Source organism: Pseudophryne corroboree, chromosome 4, assembly GCF_028390025.1.
Source record: "Pseudophryne corroboree isolate aPseCor3 chromosome 4, aPseCor3.hap2, whole genome shotgun sequence".
In the NCBI taxonomy this organism is placed as follows: domain Eukaryota; kingdom Metazoa; phylum Chordata; class Amphibia; order Anura; family Myobatrachidae; genus Pseudophryne; species Pseudophryne corroboree.
This window is the reverse complement of record NC_086447.1, coordinates 870,292,566-870,317,880: the sequence shown is the minus strand read 5'-3', so window position 1 is coordinate 870,317,880 and position 25,315 is coordinate 870,292,566.

The following is a 25,315-nucleotide window of genomic DNA, read 5'->3' as shown; positions in this document are numbered from 1 at the left end:
GACATGCAGCTAAGTCTTTTCTAGGATCAGGGAATTCAGACATCATTGACCTTAATTCCGTTCGGGAAAAGGGACAGTGCATGGCGATGTTTCTGATAGGGGTTGCCCCTGAAGTATCAGTCTTCCCATTTGGCACTGCTATTACCCTAACGGGATTAAGTTTAATAACATCTGTCTGTGTAGATTCTACAATACTTGGTGAAATGGTTTCAGCGTAGTGCATGGTGCCGTACTTACCAGTCGATACGACCTCACCTGTCCCTCCGCTAGGGGCCTTTGATGCTAATCTTATGGGTTGAGTCGTGCCTACTGCTGTTTCTGATATGGTGGCTGCTAGGGAGAGTGCTGATATTGTTGTGGGCTCATCCTCTTGGTTACAATCCTGGGGAAAGTTCAAAACAGGGTACAACTTGCACGGATTAGTGTTAGCATTAATTACTTTGGTTACATTATCCTTAACCTCTACACATTTAACATAACCCTGAGTGCCATTCTCTGCAACCAATTTCTCTCCAGTTATGTATGGTGGTGGGGGTGCCATTGCTATCAGTTTCCTGATAGGGTTAGATCCGGCTGCTTGCGCCAACCCCCTTTGTATTTCACCTTCCTGTTGCCACAATGTTAAATAATCATAATGTCTAATACGCCTTTTTGTAGATTTAATCAGGCAAACTCTTCTCTTTAAGTTTTGTAACACTTCTGGGTTAAAAGTACCTACCCGGGGAAACTTATCCCCGTCGTGCACAGTCATCCTTTCCCATTCATTGCACAATGTCTCTGTGTGATGACCATATTTTTCACACATGATATACCTTGCCGACCCGATTGGTCGGTTTACCAAATCAACCTGAACCAGGGTTGATCGCCCCTTACCTGAACAAGCGGCCCCCATCTCTGCAGGCGTTGCTTTCACTACCTCTGACTTCCAATCAGGGTCTCCGGCAACCCTCACAGAAAACCAAAATGTCCGGGGTAAGGCTGCAGTGGGGGTTTTGCAACAAGGTCCGCCCACTTAACTCCGCCCACGCTGGCCAATACGGCGACCAAAGTTCCCAGAGGTTCCGTACCCAACCTAGGGCACCTAAGTACGTCTACTTGCTTGGGCGTGTGGGAGTGTCTTACCCTCCCCAGCAAGTATCAGTCGCTGGAATGTCCCTGAGTGATCAGGCTACTTCCCTTAAAATAAAAAAAATTACACAAATCACGTTAACAATGTGCAAGTAGCGTTCTTCTGAATTCAAGACACGCTAATGCACACAATCACATGCGGTACAATCGTATCTGCACACAAGCAACTAATCTTATGTGCGGAACGATCAGCGGAATTGAAAATTTCGGCTGCAAATTCCTTCAGCCTGAGCTTCTTTGGCCTATATGGGTCTCGCACCAACCCCTCTTCGGTTGTGCTTCTCTACTTCTAGTCTGCTGTACCTGAACCTCTTGTTCTGTGACCTCCTGGTCCATGACCTCCTGGTCTGTGACCTCCTGGTCTGTGCTGTGACCTCCTGGTCTGTTATGTACAGCAGACTCTACTGCTCATTAATGTGTCGAGTCTAACAAGGGACGCCTCCCAAGCCACCCCACGATATCACTCTCGCTGGTGTATCTCTTTCTACTGGCCTATGGTTCCCGCTTCCGTAATAAAAGAGAATTCTTATATATATATACACACTCTTACCACATGTACACTTTAATTTTTATTTCTGCGCAGAAATCCTTTCATTCAGTATTAGCCTAACCCAGAAGAATTGCAATAGAGAAGGGTTTTTTTCTTTTAACTTTAAACTTTTGGATTTGAGATAGATCTGTGTTATTATCGCGTTATTTCCTTATCGCTTACTAAACAATACTATTGTGCGGTTTGTATTCTATGGGCGTATCCGTACGCTCCGTTGCGTAATATACGCTCCGTGCGTCGACCCTTGCTGCGTACGCCCTGCCCTTGTAAGGACACGTGTACACAGACCAAGTACGTCCTACAGTAACACACTACACGTTTATCAATGTGAATGATCTTTAACAGTAATCCTTCCCTGACCACCACTCAAATCTCCCTTGTATTCTAGGCGAGATTGTGTGCGTGCCTTTTATAATTATACCCTTAAATGTTACTTTTTATCTTTTAACTATTAATAACAACAGATGTCTCAGCACGTTTTTCACTAGTATGTGGCAATCAGGAGAATGAGGCACGAAAACAATACTAAACAAGAAATACAGATGTGTATGCTTATTGCTTATGCGTACGTTCGCAAAACAGAAACTAAACAGGTTTTTAAAAGACAATAACGTACTGTTCCTACCTTTCGGTTCTGGATTCCTTCAGCACTCCTTACTAAGCGAAGCAGACACTTATCTGGTCAGCACTACGAAGAATATTACCTCCCGCCTTTTGCTGACCGATAATGTCTGCTGAAATTACCTAATGCAGATATGTGAAGACCGGAGGAGCCCTCAATTGACAATGCCTATAATATACCTTGTATAAAACACTCTAAAAGGTTAAAGAACACAGTACGCAATTGGCGTATGGAATACCGTAAGAGTACGCACGTAGCGTAACGAACGCTTAGCCGTGGATGAGACGCACGAGCGGCACGTTCGCTCACGGCTTAGAGCGTAAAGGCAAGCACGCTATAGGCTGCCGACTAACGTAATGATACGCTATCAGCGTAGCGGACGCTCGGGACCACGAGGAGATTACAAGCGGCGCTGACGCTCACAGTGTTAAACCTTTATAACTATACCATAAACAATGTACTTATACAGTAAACCCTTGTGCAGTGATAAGGTGTAAATGCAACACAATGTAACTCAGATAGTTTCAAAGCTGTATGAGCGTCTGTTACGCTCTGAGAACCCTTTAGCAATATAATAAACACTCTAATACCGGTCTAAGGTTACAACACCTTTAAGGAAGAGACTGAACGTTCAATTGCAAAAGAATAATACAATACAAGTCATACACTACCAAAATAACATAAAATACCTAACCGAATCACTACACATAAAATACAATACAGATACAATTACATTTAAGGGGGAAGGAGAGAGAGAATGGCTTATAACATTAAATAAGAGACAATATGGTTGCAGAGAACTTACGCACCAGGGGAAACAATCGCAAGCGCCTTTCTGGATATCCAGCTCCCGATTATCAGTGATGAGAACCGTTGAAGAGAATAGAGAGCTGGCCCAGATCGGCTTGTCCTTTTATACACTACACACAATACAGTACAATGGTCCCTACATTCTTATTGTTCATTGGACACAGGAATTCGTCTTCGCATTATAACAAAAGGTCATAGGTTGGTTCATACAGGTGGGCTGTCACTATTCCTAACTGCTCAGGTGGGTGGGAAACTGGGTTTCCCGCCGCATGGGTAATAAAGTGCAAATATAGTAAATGTCCATAAACTTCTTATGTCCATAACTATACGCACAAGCGATTAATCCGCTTCAAACCAACACCAGAATATTGCTACTTATATTCTCTTCCGATGGATACTAAACACCACTGTGTAACCCCTGTCTGACCCTTCGTATCAAACAAAGAGGGATCTCTTTGTCCCCGAACATACTACATTAACTAAACTTTCAGATTCTATCAAAGGGACCATAATCTACAAAATACATTATATGACTAAAATATGTTACGATTGAGTCGCCCGCTAGACGTACACAAACTCTACCGTAAATGCGCATACCGTGCGCCTGCGGGTGCACGCAACTGACAGTATGCGCACGCATGGGAGGGCTCATGCACGCGCAGCAGGCACTCGCATGAGGTGCATATATGGCAGTGTGTAGCGTGATATTTTTCTGACTTTGACAGTGACTAGTTGGGTATGTAATGCCAGGGCCGCAGGGACCAATATAAAAGTGTCCCCCGGCTGTGGCATTATGTATCTGGCTAGTGGAGCCGGTGCTGGTTTCAGAAATACGGGGGACCCCTTTTGTCCCCCGTATTTTTGGAACCAGGACCAGGCGCAGAGCCCGGTGCTGGTTGATTAAATATGGGGGAACCCCTGTCACTTTTCCCCCCACATTTTTTCAACCAGGACCGGCTCAAAGAGCCCGAGGCTGGTTTTGCTTAGGAGGGGGGACCCTACGCATTTTTTTTCAACAAATGTAACACTTTCCCACCCCTTCCCACTGATAAACATGCACGGATCTCATGGATCCGTGCATGCCTATCAGAACACGGTAAAAAAAAGCAGGTCTGTTTTATTTTAGCACTTTTTTACGATTTGTATTTTTTCACGGCAGTGTTTGGCTATTGCCGGCAGTGTTTGTGAATTACACTTTTTAGTAAATTACCGAGTTCTACCAAATTACAGGCGTATTTGACCGATGGTGTATTAATTCGTAATTTTTTTCTTGGAGTTCCAAAAAAAACCGAATGCCCTCATCTCTGCCGTGATTTGAGTTTAGTAAATTCCCGAGATGACACTTTGAAGAAAAAACACCATCTCGGTCAAAATCGGGACCTTAGTAAATATACCCCCATAACACAACCTGTGTGTAACCAGAACTAAACTGCAGATACAGTATGCACTGGGACGGGCGCCCAACATCCTCTACAGACTCATAGAATAGGATTTACCGGTAGGTATTAAAATCCTATTTTCTATTTCGTCCTAGAGGATGTTGGGGACACCAAAAGAACCATGGGGTTTATACCAAAGCTCTATAGACGGCGGGAAAGTGCGGATGACTCTGCGGCACCGATTGACCAAACTTAGGGTCCTCATCAGCCAAGGTATCAAACTTGCAAAATTTAGCAAACGTGTTTGACCCCGACCAAGTAGCAGCTTGGCAAAGTCGCAATGCCGAGACACCCCGGGCAGCCGCCCAGGACGAGCCCACCTTCCTAGTGGAATGGGCCTTCACCGATTTCGGCAACGGCAAACCTGCCGTGGAATGAGCCTGCTGAATCGTTTGACATATCCAGCGGGCAATGGTCTGCTTGGAAGCAGGACATCCAATCTTATTGGGAGCATACAGGATAAACAGAGACTCTGATTTCCTAACTGGAGCCGTTCTGGCGACATAAATTTTCAAAGCTCTGACACATCTAGAGACTTTTCCTCAGCCAAAGCGCCAGTAGCCACTGGCACCACAATAGGTTGGTTAATATGAAAAGAGGAAACCACTTTTGGCAGAAATTGTTGCTGAGTTCTCAACTCTGCTCTATCTTCATGGAAGATCAAATAAGGGCTCTTGTGAGACAAGGCCGCTAACTCAGACACCCGCCTTGCACATGACAACCTTCCACATGAGGAATTTCAATTCCACTTTAGGTAAAGGTTTAAACCAATGTGCCCCCACAGGGGGCACAAAGGGAGGTTGTATGTGCAGGACCCCTTTTACGAAGGTCTGCACCTCAGGAAGTGAGGCCAATTGTTTCTGAAAGAAAAGTGACAAGGCAGAAATCTGCACCTTAATGGAGCCTAATTTAAGGCCCGCATCCACTCCATTTTGTAGAAAAAGGAGAAACCGTCCAAGGTCAAACTTCTCCACAGGAGCTTTCTTGGACTCGCACCAGGAAACATATTTCCTCCAAATACGGTGATAGTGCTTTGACGTCACACCCTTCCTAGCAAGAATAAGGGTAGGGATGACTTCACTGGGAATACCCTTTCGGCCTAAAATCTGGCGTTGAACCGCCATGCCGTCAAATGTAGCCACTGTAAGTCCTGATAGATGAATGGCCCCTGTCATAGCAGATCCTCGCGAAGAGGAAGAGGCCAGGGATCTTCGACCAGTAACGCCTGACGATCCGGGTACCAAATTCTCCTTGGCCAGTCTGGAACTACAAGGAGCACTGGAATCTTTGTTTTTCTTAGAATTCTCAGAACCTTTGGGATGAGAGGAAGCGGAGGGAAAATGTACACCGACGGAAACACCCAAGGTGACGTCAGTGCGTCCACTGCCGCCGCCTGAGGGTCCCTGGACCAATACTTCAGAAGTTTTCTGTTGAGGCGAGACGCCATCATGTCTATGTGGGGAACCCCCCCAAAGACTTGTCACTAGTGTGAAGACCTCTTGATGGAGGCTCCACTCTCCTGGATGTAGATCGTGTCTGCTGAGGAAGTCTGCTTCCCAGTTGTCCACCCCTGGAAGAAATATCTCTGACAGAGCGCTTGTATGTGTCTCTGCCCAGCGGAGAATCTTTGTGGCCTCTGCCATGGCTGTCCTGCTCTTTGTGCCACCTTAACGGTTTATGTATGCTACTGCTGTCACATTGTCCGATTGGATCAGGTCAGGCCGGTTTCGAAGAAGATGCTCCGCTTGCAGAAGGCCGTTGTAAATGGCCCTTAGCTCCAGAACGTTTATGTGAAGATGAGTCTCTGGACCTGACCATCTTCCTTGAAAGGTCACCCCTTGTGTGACTGCTCCCCAACCTCGGAGACTTGCATCCGTGGTCACTAGGATCCAGTCCTGTATCCCGAACCTGTATCCCTCTAAGAGATGAGAGCTGTGGAGCCACCACATGAGTGAGATTCTGGTGTTGGGAGATAGAATTATTTTCCAGTGCATATGAAGGTGGGATCCGGACCACTTGTCCAACAGGTCCCACTGAAACACTCTGGCATGGAACCTCCCAAACTGGAGGGCTTTGTATGCCGCTACCATCTTCCCCAGCAACCGAATGCATTGATGAATGGAGACTGTTGTTGGTTTCAGAATGAGTTTTACCAAACTCCGAATTTCCAGAACTTTCTCCATAGGGAGGAACACTTTCTGCTGGACTGTGTCCAGAATCATACCTAAAAACACCAACCGGGTTGTTGGGATTAACTGTGATTTCGGCAAGTTTAAGATCCAGCCGTGTTGTTGCTGAATGGATAGGGACAGTGCGATGTCCTGTACCAGCTTGTCTTTGGATCTCGCCTTTATCAGGAGATCGTCCAAGTATGAGATAATTGTAACTCCTCGCTTGCGGAGGTGAACCATCATCTCTACCATGACTTGTGAAAATCCTCGGAGCCGTGGACAGTCCAAACGGCAACGTCTGAAACTGGTAATGAGTATCCTGGATTGCAAACCTGAGGTACCTTTGATGAGGGGGATAGATGGGGACATGAAGGTATGCATCCTTTATGTCCAATGATAACATGAATTTCCCCTCCTCCAGACTGGAAATCACCGCTCTGAGAGACTCCATCTTGAATTTGAATTTCTTCAGGAAAAAAATTAGAGATTTCAGGTTGAGGATTGGTCTTACCGAGCCATCCGGCTTTGGTACCACAAACAGGCTTGAATAAAAGCCCTCCCCTTGGTGTGCCAGGGGAACAGGGACCACAACCTGATTTTGACACAATTTTTGTATTGCTCCTCAGACTAGAACTGGAAGCGAAGCTGGTAAGGTTGATTTGAAAAAACGGCGAAGGGGAACGTCTTGAAACTCCAGTTTGTACCCTTGGGTCACAATTTGCAACACCCAAGGGTCTAGGTCCGAACGAACCCAGACCTGACTGAAGAGCTTTAGACGTGGCCCCACCGGTGCGGTCTCCTGTAGGGAAGACCCGGCGTCATGCGGTGGTGTTGGCAGAAGCCTGGGAGGACTTCTGCTCCTGGGAACCCGAGGAGGCGGGTGTTCTCTTGCCCCTTCCTCTACCTCTGGTAGCAAGAAAGAAATTTCCTCGGCCTCTTTTATACTTGTTGGGCCGAAAGGACTGTATATGATAGTGTGGTTTCTTTTGTTGCGCAGGAACATAAGGTAAATAGGTTGACTTACCCGCGGTGGCCGCCGATACCAAATCAGTAAGGCCATCCCCAAAAAGTTCACCTCCCTTAAATGGAAGGGGCTCCATATGTTTCTTGGAATCGGCATCAGCATTCCACTGGTGAGTCCAAAGCGCTCGCCTAACCGCAACTGACATAGCATTAGCCTTAGCACACAGGAGGCCAGCATCTCTTGCAGCCTCTTTCAAGTACGCAGCCACGTCCCTGATATAACCAAGCGTCACTAGGATGCTATCCCTATCAAGATTATCCAAATCAGAAGACAAACTTCAGCCCATTTTTCAATAGCGCTACTTACCCATGCTGACGCAATAAGAGGCCTAAGCTGCGTCCCCGTGGTTGTAAAAATAGCTTTCAAAGCCACGGTCAGTTCGCAAGATCTTGCTTCCTATTTCAAGGACAAGATTGACAAGATCCGAAATGAAATAGTATGCTCTTCCACAGCAAGTGACCTGCTCAATTCCCTGCCTGAACCCTCTAACACCTTCTCTTCCTTTGATCCTACAAATGAAGATGAAGTATCTGCACTCTTTTCATCTGCCTACTCTAATACCTCTCCCCTTGACTCTATACCCTCACAAATTAGTAAAGCTCTGTCTGCTGTGCTCATCCCAACCTTAACAAAAATCTGTAATCTCTCCCTGTCTACTGGTATCTTTCCTTCTCTATACAAGCATGCAGTGATTACTCCCATTCTGAAAAAAACAAAACTCTGACCCGAACTCTCTCTCTAACTACCGTCCCATCTCTCAGCTCCCATGCCCCTCCAAGCTACTGGAGAGACTTGCCTACACTCGCCTCACACACTTTCTTAACTCACACAGCCTACTGGACCCACTTCAGTCAGGATTTCGTGCCCAACACTCCACAGAGACAGCACTGACTAAGGTAGTGAATGATTTGGTCACTGCTAAATCTAAAGGACATTTCTCTCTACTTATTCTCCTTGATCTCTCTGCTGCTTTTGACACTGTTGACCACTCTCTTCTCATACAAACACTACAATCCCTAGGTATTCAGGACACAGCCCTTTCTTGGTTCTCATCCTACCTATCTAATCGCTCCTTCAGTGTTCGTTTCTCTGATTCCACCTCTCCTTCGCTACCTCTCTCAGTTGGAGTACCGCAAGGCTCAGTCCTAGGTCCTTTGCTTTTCTCTATCTATACCACATCTCTTGGCAAACTAATCAACTCTTTCGGATTTCAGTACCATCTGTATGCGGATGATACTCAAATCTACCTATCCTCCCCTGATTTGTCACCATCTGTATTGGGCCGTGTCACTGAATGCCTTTCTGCCATTTCATCTTGGATGACATCTCGCCACCTCAAACTTAATATTTCCAAAACAGAATGAATTATATTTCCACCGGCCAATAGTAGTTTCCAACCTGATATCTCTATCACTGTTGAGAACTCTGCAATCACCCCTACCCCACAAGCTCGCTGCCTAGGTGTCAGTCTTGACTCTGAACTGTCCTTTGTTACCCACATTCAATCTGTCTCAAGATCATGTTACATACATCTAAGAAACATATCCAAAATACGCCCTTATCTTACACAAGACACAGCAAAAACTCTAATCCATGCTCTCATTATCTCCCGCATTGATTATTGTAATAGTCTCCTGATCGGTCTTCCCAAACATAGGCTCTCACCACTACAATCCATTTTGAATGCAGCTGCGAGGCTAATCTTCCTTGCCAGACGTTCATCGTCTGCAGATCCGCTCTGTCAGTCCCTCCATTGGTTACCGGTATTCTACCGTATTAAATATAAAATACTTTTACTCACATACAAGGCTATTAACCAAACTGCACCAACATACATCTCTTCACTCATCTCAAAATATCTCCCTACCCGACCTCTCCGCTCTGCACAAGATCTATGTCTCTCATCCACACGCATTACTTGTTCACACTCAAAATTACAGGACTTTATCCGGGCTTCACCCTTTCTGTGGAATGCCCTCCCACGCACAGTAAGACTCGCCACTAGTCTCCAAACCTTTAAATGTTCCCTGAAAACTCACCTCTTCAGACAAGCCTATCAAATTCCAGACCCACCCACATAACCTTCAGTGCTTCCCTATCTAATTACATCCTCTGTAGAGTATTCATAACATCACATATCTCGTCTTTCTGTAGTCTCACACCCTCCTGACACTTGGATAACTTTGTGGGGTATCATCATACAACCTATTAAGAACCTAGCAATCTGGTGGACCATTATGCAATAGGTAGCATCTATCCTTGTGTATCAATGCCTATTTCCCTATAGATTGTAAGCTTGCGAGCAGGGCCTTCCTACCTCTGTCTGTCTGTTTTTACCCAGTTTTGTTCTATTACTGTTGTTCTAATTGTAAAGCGCAACGGAATATGCTGCGCTAAATAAGAAACTGTTAATAAATAAAAATAATAAAATAGCCTCCTGCTTACGATCAGCCGGCTCCTTAAGGGTCGTCGACTGAGCCGCAGGGAGGGCTACCTGTTTAGACAAGCGCGCTAGGGCCTTGTCAACTGTGGGCGGTGTTTCCCACTTTTCCCTATCAGCCGTGGGAAAGGGGTATGCCACCTTGATCCGGTTAGGAATTAGACATTTTTTATCAGGGTTGTTCCAAATGCCATCAAAGAGGTCATTTAGTTCCAAACATGGAGGAAAAGCAACTGAGCGTCTCTTTTCCTTGTAAATAAGGACCCTCGTTTCAGGTGTAATAGGGTCCTCATCAATATGTAATATGTCTTTAATAGCTACAATCATATACTGGATACTCTTAGCTAATTTAGGATCTAATCTGGAATCAGCATAGTCGACATCAGCCTCAGAGTCTGTGTCGGTATCTGTGTCAACTAATTGGTCAACACCACGTTTGAGCGACCCCAGAGGGCCCTGGACCTGCAATAAAGCGTCCTCCATTGATCTGTTCCACACCTGGATTTGAGATTCAGACTGATCAAACTTTTGATTTAAAAGAGTGACATTAGCATTTAAAGCATTCAAAGTAGGTAACCAGAAGAAAATGTATTGAAAGCGCTGTCCAATTTTAAAGAGTATTTTATTAAAATAATTTTTTTAAAACATCAGAATTAAATACATCCACATTAAATACTAATCCAAAAGGTCTCTGCAATTAATAAGTCCGACAATGGACATAAAGTATTTCAAAGACTGCTTTTGTCCTTGCAATACTTATTAGAAACACAACTGTGCACCGTGGATACAATTTTAATATAACATATACACCTCATTAAAAAGCAACATTTGTATCTGTGGCTCATAAGAGTATTACTACAAATATTCCCCCACAATATGCATCAATTATAATAATCTAATCAACAGCCTTTCAATATGAATTATAACTTCCTAAAAATTGTATAATCAATAGGTCACAGTCCCAGTTATGTTTGTATAGATATATGATCATTTGTTATCGCTTAAATCCTTCCACTGGGGAGATCATATAACTCCAGACACTAAGCAAAATCACTGGAATTAGAACATACTAATTATTTGGAGCAATAAACGTTTGCCAATCAGTAAATTTTCCTCACCGGGAGTACTCAAACCAGGTGACTCTGATGTTTCCCACGGGCGTCCCCGTGTATTAATTGTACAAATAATTTATCTAGATTCCACTTTAGTGATATCATTTATCATGCTCCTTGATAATTGTAGTTCTTTATCAGGCTGTATAGAATTAAATGGTTGTGTCTCACCATGCATTAGCGGCTGCGCCTCCTGTCAGGCATATAGTTCTATTTAATGCGCACTGCACCGTCTCTCTGCCGTTAGTGATCCGGCAACCACCTCGTAATGTTCGGCAGGATATTCTCTACGGTTGCGCCACTCACTAGATCTTTGCCTCCGTCTATAGAAGCACCTTACTGCCGTCCAGAGTATAGTGGCCCGCCTCCCGCCTTCCAGGTCGTGATATCAGCATTCACTGCAAAACCTTAGGACAGACGGCTGTATTCTCGGCTGGGCTCACGAAATCAGGTCTGCTTGGAATGGCAAGATGAACGCCCGTGCTGGAGGCTCCTATGCCGCTTTCAAAAGACTGATGTCCACACTGCTCGGGAGCAACTCTTGACGCGTTTCTCATCCAAATTACAACGGCTGTTTCCTCAGAAGAATACACTCCCTTTCCCATCTACTTCTTTTATCTACCAGGTGTACCAATCACCCAGCACCTCATTAGTTTATTTTAACCCTTTGATTATGATGCATTCAAACGTATTTGACCACAATAAAACCTATTTATACATTTCTAACACATATTTATACTCATTATTCATTAGGATTTGTTTAGAATAACCGACACACACAAAACATCATTTGTCCATTCAAAATAGTGACTAAACAACTCCAATTATAATTGTCCTGTTATTTTACCATTTGTAAAAGCAGGCTAAAATAATTAAAAATCTGATACAGCTGTGAATAATCATAGATCTACTATTTCCCTCAAAACCAGGCATTTAATTATACTATTGTTTTCATTCTACTTATATAATTCAGCAAAAACTCAAGATGGAGGTGAAACCAAGGGGCATATTTAATCTTTCCTCTAAATCCCTTTCCCCTGAAGAAACATCCTTATTAAATAAGGGGCTGAGTTTTGCTCCATACATGAAGCCAAATTTGTTCGACCTACTTGTCGACTTAAACAAGTTCGTAAGGACGTTGAGTAGAAAGAGGTATTTTGCGATAAAGGATCTTCAGAGAAAAGGGATAGAAGGTACCCCAATTGCCTTGGATAAGAGTGACCAAGTTCCACTGGAAATTCTGGAATCTTTGCTGGGAGAAAATGATGAACCAGCAATAGAAAAAATATACGATGTTAATGCAGGACAAAATAGGGTATTTAAGAATCCATCAAACTTTTACCCCCTCCAATATCAGGGCCCCTTTGTTGAGAGCTTCTATTCATCTACATTAGAGGAATTTTATACTCTGTGTAAGAATCCAGGCTCCTTTAAGAGCAAAGATAATCTATCTAAGAAAGAATGACAAGCCTTGAAAAAATTAATGGGTGATAAAGACATAATCATCAAACAGGCCGATAAGGGGGGGGGGGGGGGGGGTTGGGGGGTTGGTAATACAGAATACGCAGGACTATCTATTAGATGGGAAAGGGAGTGTATTCTTCTGAGGAAACAGCCGTTGTAATTTGGCTGAGAAACGCGTCAAGAGTTGCTCCCGAGCAGTGTGGACATCAGTCTTTTGAAAGCGGCATAGGAGCCTCCAGCACGGGCGTTCATCTTGCCATTCCAAGCAGACCTGATTTCGTGAGCCCAGCCGAGAATACAGCCGTCTGTCCTAAGGTTTTGCAGTGAATGCTGATATCACGACCTGGAAGGCGGGAGGCGGGCCACTATACTCTGGACGGCAGTAAGGTGCTTCTATAGACGGAGGCAAAGATCTAGTGAGTGGCGCAACCGTAGAGAATATCCTGCCGAACATTACGAGGTGGTTGCCGGATCACTAACGGCAGAGAGACGGTGCAGTGCGCACGAAATAGAACTATATGCCTGACAGGAGGCGCAGCCGCTAAATGTATGGTGAGACACAACCATTTAATTCTATACAGCCTGATAAAGAACTACAATTATCAAGGAGCATGATAAATGATATCACTAAAGTGGAATCTAGATAAATTATTTGTACAATTAATACACGGGGACGCCCGTGGGAAACATCAGAGTCACCTGGTTTGAGTACTCCCGGTGAGGAAAATTTACTGATTGGCAAACGTTTATTGCTCCAAATAATTAGTATGTTCTAATTCCAGTGATATTGCTGAATGTCTGGAGTTATATGATCTCCCCAGTGGAAGGATTTAAGCGATAACAAATTATCATATATCTATACAAACATAACTGGGACTGTGACCTATTGATTATACAATTGTTAGGAAGTTATAATTCATATTGAAAGGCTGTTGATTAGATTATTATAATTGATGCATATTGTGGGGGAATATTTGTAGTAATACTCTTATGAGCCACAGATACAAATGTTGCTTTTTAATGAGGTGTATATGTTATATTAAAATTGTATCCACGGTGCACAGTTGTGTTTCTAATAAGTATTGCAAGGACAAAAGCAGTCTTTGAAATACTTTATGTCCATTGTCGGACTTATTAATTGCAGAGACCTTTTGGATTAGTATTTAATGTGGATGTATTTAATTCTGATGTTTTAAAAAAATTCTTTTAATAAAATACTCTTTAAAATTGGACAGCGCTTTCAATACATTTTCTTCTTGCCCATTGTTCTATATAATATTGGGATTCAACACCCCAATTATTTGAGGGCAGAAGTCCATTTTAAGAGGAATTGATTTGTAAGATCTGTGGGGTTGGATAACTGACACACTATTCAGTTTAACGCTTTCTTATTTTTATTAAAGTAGGTAACCAGTCAGCAGTCGGCGGTGCCGACAGGGCACCCCCAAAACATTTGGTGTCCCCAATAAATTATCCCCCTGAGAGGAATAATCTGTCTCTGACATGTCGTCCACTGAAAACAGCACCCAAATCAAAGCCTGTCAGGGAACACAAAGGGAAAAAGCCAGCTCACACCCCAGCGCCAAAATGCAGGTCTGAAAACACCCTCAAGTGCCCCAGAGCTGCAGTGCTATATTTATCTATTCCTTCTGCCCCCCCCCCCCCTCATTTTCTTATGCCCCTGGTACTTGTTGCTTGTGAGGAAGGACCAGCGCTGCTTGTGTGGAGGAGGAAATGGCGCCAAGTGAGCAGTGAGGAAGAAGCTCCGCCCCCATAATGGCGCGCTTCGTCCCGCTTAAATATACATTTATTATCCTGGCGGGGGTTTTGGACTGTGCCTAGGCACTTTTAGTCCCACTAGCCAGCTTTTCTGAGGTAAACAGGCATCCCAGGGCTGTATGGTATAATGACATACTCCAGCTTTTTGGAAGAACATAAGATACTCTCAGAGCTGAAAGTAACTGCTTTGCAGTGATAACCAGTGGCAAACGCAGGATTTGCATGTTTCCCCCCCCCCAGAACTGGGTGGAGCCAATCACGGGGGTGGGGACTGAGGTGGGTCCGTAAAACTAGTGTGTCTGTGTGTATGTATATACATATATATATATATACACATATATATATATATATATATATATATACCGTATATACACTGCTCAAAAAAATAAAGGGAACACTAAAATAACACATCCTAGATCCGAATGAATGAAATATTCTTATTAAATACTTTGTTCTTTACATAGTTGAATGTGCTGACAACAAAATCAGACAAAAATTATCAATGGAAATCAAAATTATTAACCCATGGAGGTCTGGATTTGGAGTCACACTCAAAATTAAAGTGGAAAAGCACACTACAGGCTGATCCAACTTTGATGTAATGTCCTTAAAACAATTCAAAAAGAGGCTCAGTAGTGTGTGTGGCCTCCACGTGCCTGTATGACCTCCCTACAACCCACACAAGTGGCTCAGGTAGTGCAGCTCATCCAGGATGGCACATCAATGCAAGCTGTTTGCTGTGTCTGTCAGCGTAGTGTCCAGAGCATGGAGGCGCTACCAGGAGACAGGCCAGTACATCAGGAGACGTGGAGGAGGCCGTAGGAGGGCAACAACCCAGCAGCAGGATCGCTATCTCCGCCTTTGTGCAGGGAGGAACAGGAGGAGCACTGCCAGAGTCCTGCAAAATGACCTCCAGCAAGCCAAAAATGTGCATGTGTCTACTCAAACGATCAGAAACAGACTCCATGAGGGTGGTATGAGGGCCCGACGTCCACAGGCGGGGGTTGTGCTTACAGCCCAACACCGTGCAGGACGTTTGGCATTTGCCAGAGAACACCAAGATTGGCAAATTCGCCACTGGCGCCCTGTGCTCTTCACAGATGAAAGCAGGTTCTCACTGAGCACGTGACAGACATGACAGAGTCTGGAGACGCCAAGGAGAACGTTCTGCTGCCTGCAACATCCTCCAGCATGACCGGTTTGGCAGTGGGTCAGTAATGGTGTGGGGTGACATTTCTTTGGGGGGCCGCACAGCCCTCCATGTGCTCGCCAGAGGTAGCCTGACTGCCATTAGGTAAAGAGATGAGATCCTTAGACCACTTGTGAGACCATATGCTTGTGCGGTTGGCCCTGGGTTACTCCTAATGCAAGACAATGCTAGACCTCATGTGGCTGGAGTGTGTCAGCAGTTCCTGCAAGACGAAGGCATTGATGCTATGGACTGGCCCGCCCGTTCCCCAGACCTGAATCCAATTGAGCACATCTGGGACATCATGTCTCGCTCCATCCACCAACGCCACTTTGCACACAGACTGTCCAGGAGTTGGTGGATGCTTTAGTCCAGGTCTGGGAGGAGATCCCTCAGGAGACCATCCGCTACCTCATCAGGAGCATGCCCAGGCGTTGTAGGGAGGTCATACAGGCACGTGGAGGCCACACACACTACTGAGCCTCATTTTGACTTGTTTTAAGGACATTACATCAAAGTTGGATCAGCCTGTTGTGTGTTTTTCCACTTTAATTTTGAGTGTGACTCCAAATCCAGACCTCCATGGGTTAATAAATTTGATTTCCATTGATAATTTTTGTGTGATTTTGTTGTCAGCACATTCAACTATGTAAAGAACAAAGTATTTAATAAGAATATTTCATTCATTCAGATTCATTCATTCATTCAGATCTAGGATGTGTTATTTTAGTGTTCCCTTTATTTTTTTGAGCAGTGTATATACCAGTGCCGTAACTAGACATTTTAGCGCTGTGTGCAAGAAACAACATCGCCCCCCCACACACACACACATTTAAAACAGGGCCAGTGCGCGCCACAGGCGCGCAGCAAAAATGTAGGGGGGGGGGTGTCTTCGTGGGATAGGGGCGTGACCACAAAATGATACCAAATTATATTACGCTGCACAGTAGTCTTCATTATTCAAATGATGCCGAACAGTAGTGCCACTTACACACACATTACAGTAGGCAGAGCTCCCTTTTACACCTTACGGCAGGCACAGCTCCTTTTTACACCTTACGGCAGACAGAGCACCCATTTACACCTTACGGCAGGCAGAGTCAACATTTACACCTTACGGCAGGCAGAGTCACCATTTACACCTTACGGCAGGCAGAGTCACCATTTACACCTTACGGCAGGCAGAGTCACCATTTACACCTTACGGCAGGCAGAGTCACCATTTACACCTTACGGCAGGCAGAGTCACCATTTACACCTTACGGCAGGCAGAGTCCCCTGTCAATCAATACGGCAGGCAGAGTCCCGGTCACACATTCTGGCAGGCAGAGTCCCCTGTCACACATTCTGGCAGGCAGAGTCCCCTGTCACACATTCTGGCAGGCAGAGTCCCCTGTCACACATTCTGGCAGGCAGAGTCCCCTGTCACACATTATGGCAGGCAGAGTCACCATTTACAGAGTCCCCCGTCCTCCTCCGCTGAAATATTCTGTGATTGCCCCTGTGCCTGCCCACCTTCCCCCATCCCCTCCTCTGTCATGCTATGCTGACTTTACCTTATGGCCTGTACCAGTGGCGCAAGTTTAATCTAGATGCCTGGAGGCGGAATAGACGATGGTGTGCTCCCCCACCCTCAAAGTTCACACACAGCCACATAGGCACACACACACAGTCACACATACACACAGTCACATATGCGCACACACAGTCACACATGCACACACTGTCACATATACACAGATGGGTACATATACACACACATACATAGCGACATATGCGCGCGCGCACACACAGTCACATATACACACACACAGTCAAATATACACAGACAGCCACATACACTATACACACATAGTTATAGACAGCCACAGTATATACAGTCACATAAGCACAGCCAGCCACATGTACACCACAGCACATATACATCGACAACCACATATGCTCCCATACACAGTCACACATACACACACAGCCATACAATGTTAAACAAGTAATACACTACTCTCCCCACCACATCGTTACTGACTCCTCACTGCACCCTGCTGAGCGGCGCCTGCTGCTCTCCCGCCTGCGGCCCACCTGCATAGTGACAGCTGTATCCCTCTGCTCTGCACGCCTGCACACACTGTGGACGGCTTCTCAGTCAGGCAGCGGGCGGACAAGGTCCGGCGGGCAGGCGGGGGGGGGGGGGGGGGAGGGGGAGAGATGAGATGTCCTTCCTCGCAGCTTTCTGCAGCTGCACAGCACTCCAAGCTCCAAGTCCAACTTGGGGAGGAGCGGAGCTGACATTCAGACAGTGGCACTGGCGCTGCCGCTGTCGAGTATACATTATGATGGAGGCTAGTTGCGCCCCAGGTCATCGTGCGCTGTGTGCAAGGCACACAGCGCACATACCTAGTTACAGCCCTGGTATATACACACCTATATATATGTATATATATATATACACCCACACACACACACACACACACACACACACACACACATACATACACAGAGGCGTAGCTAGGGTTTTTGGAGCCCAGGGCAAGATCAAAAATGGCGCCCCCCCCCCCCTCCCCAAAAACAAAACTAAAAAGGAAAGTATGTGCCCACATCACCGGTGTCACTGTATATAAAGATATGAGGGTGTGTATGTACAGATGTAGGTGCAGTGGTCGAAGAGGAATTTTTGAAGAGGGAATGAAATAGTGAAGGTTGCAATTATGCGCGTGCCGAAGGTGCGCGCGCTCCGGGAAAGGGGGCGTGGTCACTCAAAAGGGGCGTGTCCTTCAATGTAGTAGGTCTCCTTATACTATCTAGTACTGGTGCCTCTTTCACATTACAGCACACGGTATGAGCCAAAATTCACATTATGGGGTATATTCAAATAAAATCAGATCCATTCCGACATGCATTTGTCGGAATGGATCTGGCAACCCCTATTCAAATCTCATCTCAATTTGATTTTTTCAAGTCGAATTGAGATGAGTGACCCAGGAGGAGGAGAGGAGGGGGGAGGGAGCCACGGGGGACAGCCGCCGGCAGCCAGAGGATGTCAGCACTACAGTAGCGCTGCAGAAGGATGTCACACAGCCGCCCGACCTCACGTTAGTGTCCACCCTGCTCCAGCAAGCTTGCTGGAGCTGGGTGGACGCTGCTGTGAGCGGCACGGCTGTGTGACATCCTGCTGCAGCGCTGTGCTGTAGCGCTGATCTCCTCTGGCTGCCCGCGGCAGTCCCCCGTCTCCCTGCGGCTCTCCCCCCTCTCCTCCTCTGGGTCCGCATCTCAGTCCAACATCTTTTGATGTCGGACTGAGATGGTCGAAAAGGGGGCCGTAAGCACGTGGATCGGCAGCTATTCTGCCGATCCACGTGCTTTTTGACAAGTCAAATTCACAGAATTGTCGAAAATATTGAATAGGTCGAATCACGATTCGACCTTAAAAAGTCAAAAACTGACGTCTTTTCGACAGACGGCAGTTTTCGACTTCAATTGAATATACCCCTAAAGCACACGGTATGAGCCGAAATTCACATTATAGCACACGGTATGAGCCAAAATTCACATTATAGCACACGGTATGAGCCAAAATTCACATTATAGCACACGGTATGAGCCAAAATTCACATTATAGCACACGGTATGAGCCAAAATTCACATTATAGCACACGGTATGAGCCGAAATTCACATTATAGCACACGGTATGAGCCAAAATTCACATTATAGAGTGAGGGGATCCTACCCCCTCAATTAACTAATCCCGTGGAGCCCTTAATTAACTAATCCTGTGGGGCACTGTGGTGAGGGGAGCCTACCCCCTTAATTGACTATTTGTAGAGTTTAGCAGCGGAAGGGTTGCAGCGGTTTCTCACCCCAAGCTGCGGCGCTTCTGCCACCTCCGACACTCCACGTCTTCGGCGCCACCCGGTATGCAGAGCACCGCACCGGGGATGCACCCTTATCAGTGTGGTCTGCTGCGCTCTGTAGGGGGATCTTCTCTCCTGCTGCAGGATCCTGAAGTGCGCCGTCCTCCCCGCTGTTCTGCACCATCTTCTTTAAGCCAGCCAGGGTCTTCTGCGGGTCCTTGCTCCGGCAAGCGGGTGTCCTCTGCGATGCCGGTGCTCCCGTTGCTGGTCAGTCTCCTCCGTTGCTGCAGGGTCCCGCTCCACTGAAGGTTGGATGTCCTTCCCCGGTCCTGCTGGCTGGACTCCTCCTCTTCTGTGGCGTCTTCTCCACTCAGCGCGGACGGGTTTGGTGACAGGCACAGGCAGCTCCTCCCTGGCGTTGGTCTTCTCCTGGTCCTGCTGCTTGCTCCCTTGCGTCTCTTCAGCTGGTGCGCATGTCTCAGCTCCTCCTCCTCCGGTCTTCGTGAGTCCTCCAGGGCTCCTTCCTACGTGTTGCTGCTGTCTGCTAATTAAAAAATATATATACTTCCGGGTCTGTGGAGAAGTGCCGCTACTTCGACCTACATACAATAAATAAATATATATAAACAACAACTATCACTATCTTTCACAGCATAGCACCTTGAAAAAAACGCCTGTAAGGCGTTGAAACGTTGGTGTTTCACTATGTCTGTCACTGTTATTTTGTTTTGATGTGATTTAATACACGCCTTGCATGGCTGAATAAATCCGAGGAGTGCCGCCTGGTTCTTCAAGCAGAGGGGAGAGGAGTCGCAATCCACCCCAGAAAGCCGTTGTTGGTATATCAGTAGTGGAGGAGGGCACCCCGGTGGTTGTCACTTGACAGTGAGTGCCATTATAAAGCAAGTGATATATATATATATATATATATATATATATATATCTATATATATCTATATATCTACACATAAAACACATACACACAAATATCCACACACATAGAAGAAATACACACAACACACACAGAAACACACGCATACTCCTGCTTAGCCCTCCAAGTGTACACACACTTCTGCTTACCCCTTCAAGCCAGACACACACACACACACACACACACACACACACACACACACACACACACTTACCCCTCCATTGCTGGACACACGCACACAATCACACACACACACACACACACACACACACACACTTACCCCTCCATTGCTGGACACACGCACACAATCACACACACACACACACACACACACACACACACACACACACACACACACACACCATGGATATGCGGTGACACGCACACTCCTGCTTACCCCTCCAGGCAGTACACACACACAAACAGGCACACGCACACCCCTGCTTACCCCTCCAGCAACATACATACATGCCTGCTTACCCCTCCATTGCTGGACACATGCACACACACACACACACACACACACACACACACACCTGCTTACCCCTCCATTGCTGGACACATGTACACACACACACACACACACACACACACACCTGCTTACCCCTCCATTGCTGGACACATGCACACACACACACACACACACACACACACACCTGCTTACCCCTCCATTGCTGGACACACGCACACACACACACACACACACACACACACACACACACACACGGATATAAACCTCACACGTCAGATGCTTCCACGCGCCACTCAAGCACACTTATCTTATGAAATAAAGACACCACAACTGTAGTTGGCGTGAAAGGGGTCAGCTTTTATTTTCTGACTGAGAGGGAGGCCTATTAAATACTAAAACTAAAATGCAGACTTCCCTCTCTAACTAAAGGTGGCGAGGAGAAGAACGGTTAAACATAATAAACACAACATGGGTGATCAACATTATAATACATAAAAACAAGCAGTAAAAAACATATGTGTGAGGTAGCCTCCTGCCCCAGATGTTCCGGTATCGGCCTGCTGCCTCCATCCCAGACATCGAAAATCAAAAAATCCAAGGACAGGGGTCGACCTTCTGCCACTACCCCTGTCCACCAACGGTTGCAGGGACGGAGGTACGCTCCGCCCCTACGGGATAAAAATTGGGCCACCGGCCCCAACATCCACATATGTTTTATACTAATTATATGGACCCACTTGTCAAAATGATGCCCGTAAACTAATTCTAAAAGATATAAATTACCTCTAAATACACCCAAACTGACTAACTGTGAACTCATCATTAAATTTAAGTAACCGTTCAGAAAACAGGCCAACTGCCAGGTTACCAACCTGCCACCGCCACCGAACTAAAAACCCACACAACAAAAACAGAAAAACTAACTAGAGAGACCTAAGAAAGCACAAAAGAAACCCAAATGAACTATCAAAAGGAAAAAGCTATCTAAAGGGACCTAAGAATGTGAATAATGTCCTCCAGGAAGATCAGCATGCCAGCCGGGGACAAATGCACCCCGTCAGACCGGTATTGTGTCGGATCACGGTAGGAAATACCACCGTGTGGCACGACTAGCCCGCCATGCAGGAGGACAGCACGACCAACGACCGAATTGACCCGCCTCCAAACCAGGTCAATCGCCCCGGGGTTAAAGGCTCCGCGCCAAGACCGCCGGGGAACGATGTCCGACCAGAAGATGAGGCAAAACGGCCAGTCAGCCATGAGTTCCAGTAGCTGGCGCCTGATCTCGAGGCGAATGTCGAGCCCAGTGCGGCGTACCAGATCATTGCCCCCCAGATGCAAGACCAAAATCAGGGGGTACCCAAATCGGCCAACTGCCGCCCGAAGCCAGTCCCGCAGGCCATCCCAGCGGAGGCCTCTACGCCCCAACCAGCGCACAGCCTGCAGCTCTGGAAACCGGGCAGTGTCGCAGGCCAGAGCCGACACGGACAGCCAATAGATGTAGGAATGGCCGACAAACCATATAAAGTGCGGATCTAACCGCCGCCCTGCAAAAGAAGGTGTGACGAAGGTTAGGAATGAAATAAGGTATGTAAATGAGAAACCTGACTGCATCCCTAACGGGGAGGGAGTGGGGGGGGGGGGGGGCGCCCAATTTGACTTGAGGCAAAAACAAAACTTCGTTAGCCGGCAAAAGCCGAAATTAAAACCAACGATAAAACAAAAATTCCTCAAGGCCCCCGCAATCACAAAGTGCAACTGCGACGAGCGGCTAGTCCTCAAAGGGGCGCACTGGGAGGAAAAGGCCTGATATAGCGTCTGACTGCACCAGACCTCCACCTACCCAGTGCCCGGACTTCGACCTCGGACCAACCCGCCGCAGCAGCAGCTGAAGCAGCGCCGATGCGGAAAGAGTGAGTCCCATAGACGGTCGGAGATAGACCTAGGTACAAAATACAATGCCCCAAAACCGACCGGAATTGATATCTGGTCAACGGGGAGCCGTCACTATGGACGAGCCACCCGGTGGGCGTTGGAGGCCGTATGGACGAATATGCCCGGGCCGCGGAAACTGGACAAATGCCCCGCGCACGAGCCGGACCCATTCGAACCCACTGCCCCCTGCCGGCTACGTCAGTCTTGGAGCGCTGAATCCTGCACCATAAACCGTCGGGGCGGATGACGACGTGGGCCTCCAGCATGGGTGAGACAGAAGCCCGAGAGACGGACACCAGCTCACCCACCCTGAACGCACCGTGGAAGGCCATAGTAAAGGCCGCCCGGAAGAGGCGAACCTCGTATCCCGAAAAGCAAATGCTCTGTAGGGATCCCAAAATCCGCCTCAACAAAGCACCGGTGATCGGCTGGCGAGTATCCGGGAGGGGCGGGGTGGCCCGAGCCCAACCTTTCAACACCCGCCGGAGGAAAAAGGACTTCGTAAAATCCGCTTCCCCCTGCAGCTGCAGAAAGTAAGATATACCTGCCAGAACCCTGTTAACAGACGCCCGCGAAATCCCGTCGGAGTACAGAACCCAGATGTAATCTAAAAGTAAATCATGAGAGGTCTTACCACACTGGCCTCTCTCCAGGAGGAAGCGACACCACCGCTCCCAGGCGGCCCGATAGGCCGCAAAAGTTGCAGGGGCCAATGACCTGTGAGCTAACGCCTCCAATCCGGGTGGATGACCTGCCACACAGAAGCAGGACATAATTCCCCATGGAGGAGAGCTGCAGGAGCCAAGCGCCTAAATCGCTGCAAATCGCCGCGTGACAGTGCATCTGCAATTTCGTTACGCACGCCACGGACATGTTTGGCTCGCAACGTAATGTTGTTCACCAAACATAACAAGACTATCTGCTCAATGACCCGCAATACCGGCAAGGACGTGGATTTTTGGCGGTTGATGGCAAAAACCACTCCCAGATTGTCGCACCAGAAGACAACATGTTTATTACGCAGGGCATCGCGCCATAATTCCAAGACGACCAGAATAGGAAAAATTTCCAGCAACAGCATGTTCGTAGTGAGGCCCTTGCTAAGCCAGGCATGCGAGGCATGAGAGGCGCACCAACGACCCGCAAAGTAAGCGCCGAAAGCGCCGGAGGCGTCCGTGAAAAGCTCCAGGGTCGGGCTAGACACGACCGCCTCCTGCCAAATACAGATGCCGTTGAAACGAACAAGAAATTCGTCCCAAATGCTTAAATCCCGATGGATTTCGAGGGACAACCTGAGGAAATGATGCGGGCGTCTAACCCCCACGGTAGCCCGTTCCAATTTTCTACAGAAAACCCTGCCCATGGGGATCACTTTGCAAGCAAAGTTAAACAGGCCCAATAGGGATTGGGCCTGTTTGAGAGTGAGCTTGCCCGCGGACAGCGCATATATGATACCGTCACGTAAACGCAACACCCTGTCCGAAGGGAGCCTACAGAGACCACCGACCGTATCAATCTGGATCCCGAGGTAAACCAAGGAGGCGGAGGGTCCCTCCGTCTTTTCTGGTGCAACCAGAACCCCGAAGCGTGCAAAGAGGGCCAGAGCCCCCTGCAGCAAGTTGACGCAGCGAGGGGAGTCTGAGGGGCCGATAAAAAGAAAATCGTCCAAGTAGTGGGAAATTCCCCGTTCGCCCGTTGCCTGCTGGAGACACCAGTGGAGGAAGGAACTAAATCTCTCAAAGTAGGCGCAAGAGATAGAACAACCCATAGGGAGGCACCGATCTATGTAGTAGCCATCGTCCAGCTTAAAACCCATAAACTTGAAGGCGGAAGGGTGCAGCGGAAGGAGACGAAACGCAGACTGGATGTCCAACTTACACATAACTGCCCCAGGGCCAAAAGACCGTACGGTGTCAATGGCCGAATCAAAGGATAGGTAAACGACCCTACACTGGTCAGCAGGGATGGCATCATTAACCGAGGACCCCATAGGACAGGAAAGGTGTTGGATGAGGCGAAATTTGCCCGCTGTCTTTTTGGGCACTACGCCTACGGGGGACAAGACCAAATCTGGCAAGGGGGGTTCCCGGAAAGGACCTATCATCCTCCCTAAAGCCACCTCTGCCTCTACCTTGTGCCGGAGCACGTCCGGAAACTCCCGAGCCGAACGCAGGTTAGTACCCACCCCGGGACCCACCCGTCCATGTATCGGCAAGGGGAAACCCGACGCGAAACCCAAGTGTAAAAATTGGGCGTCCCCCGACCGCGGGTATCGTCGCAGCCAGGGAATGAGCGCCCGAAGTCTAATTGGGGTGGGAGCTGTGGCTAGCGCCGGTGGCCGCGGGAGCGCGACTCTGTCGGGGCTGCGAGCCAAAAGCACTCCCGGTCCCAGGACTGGGG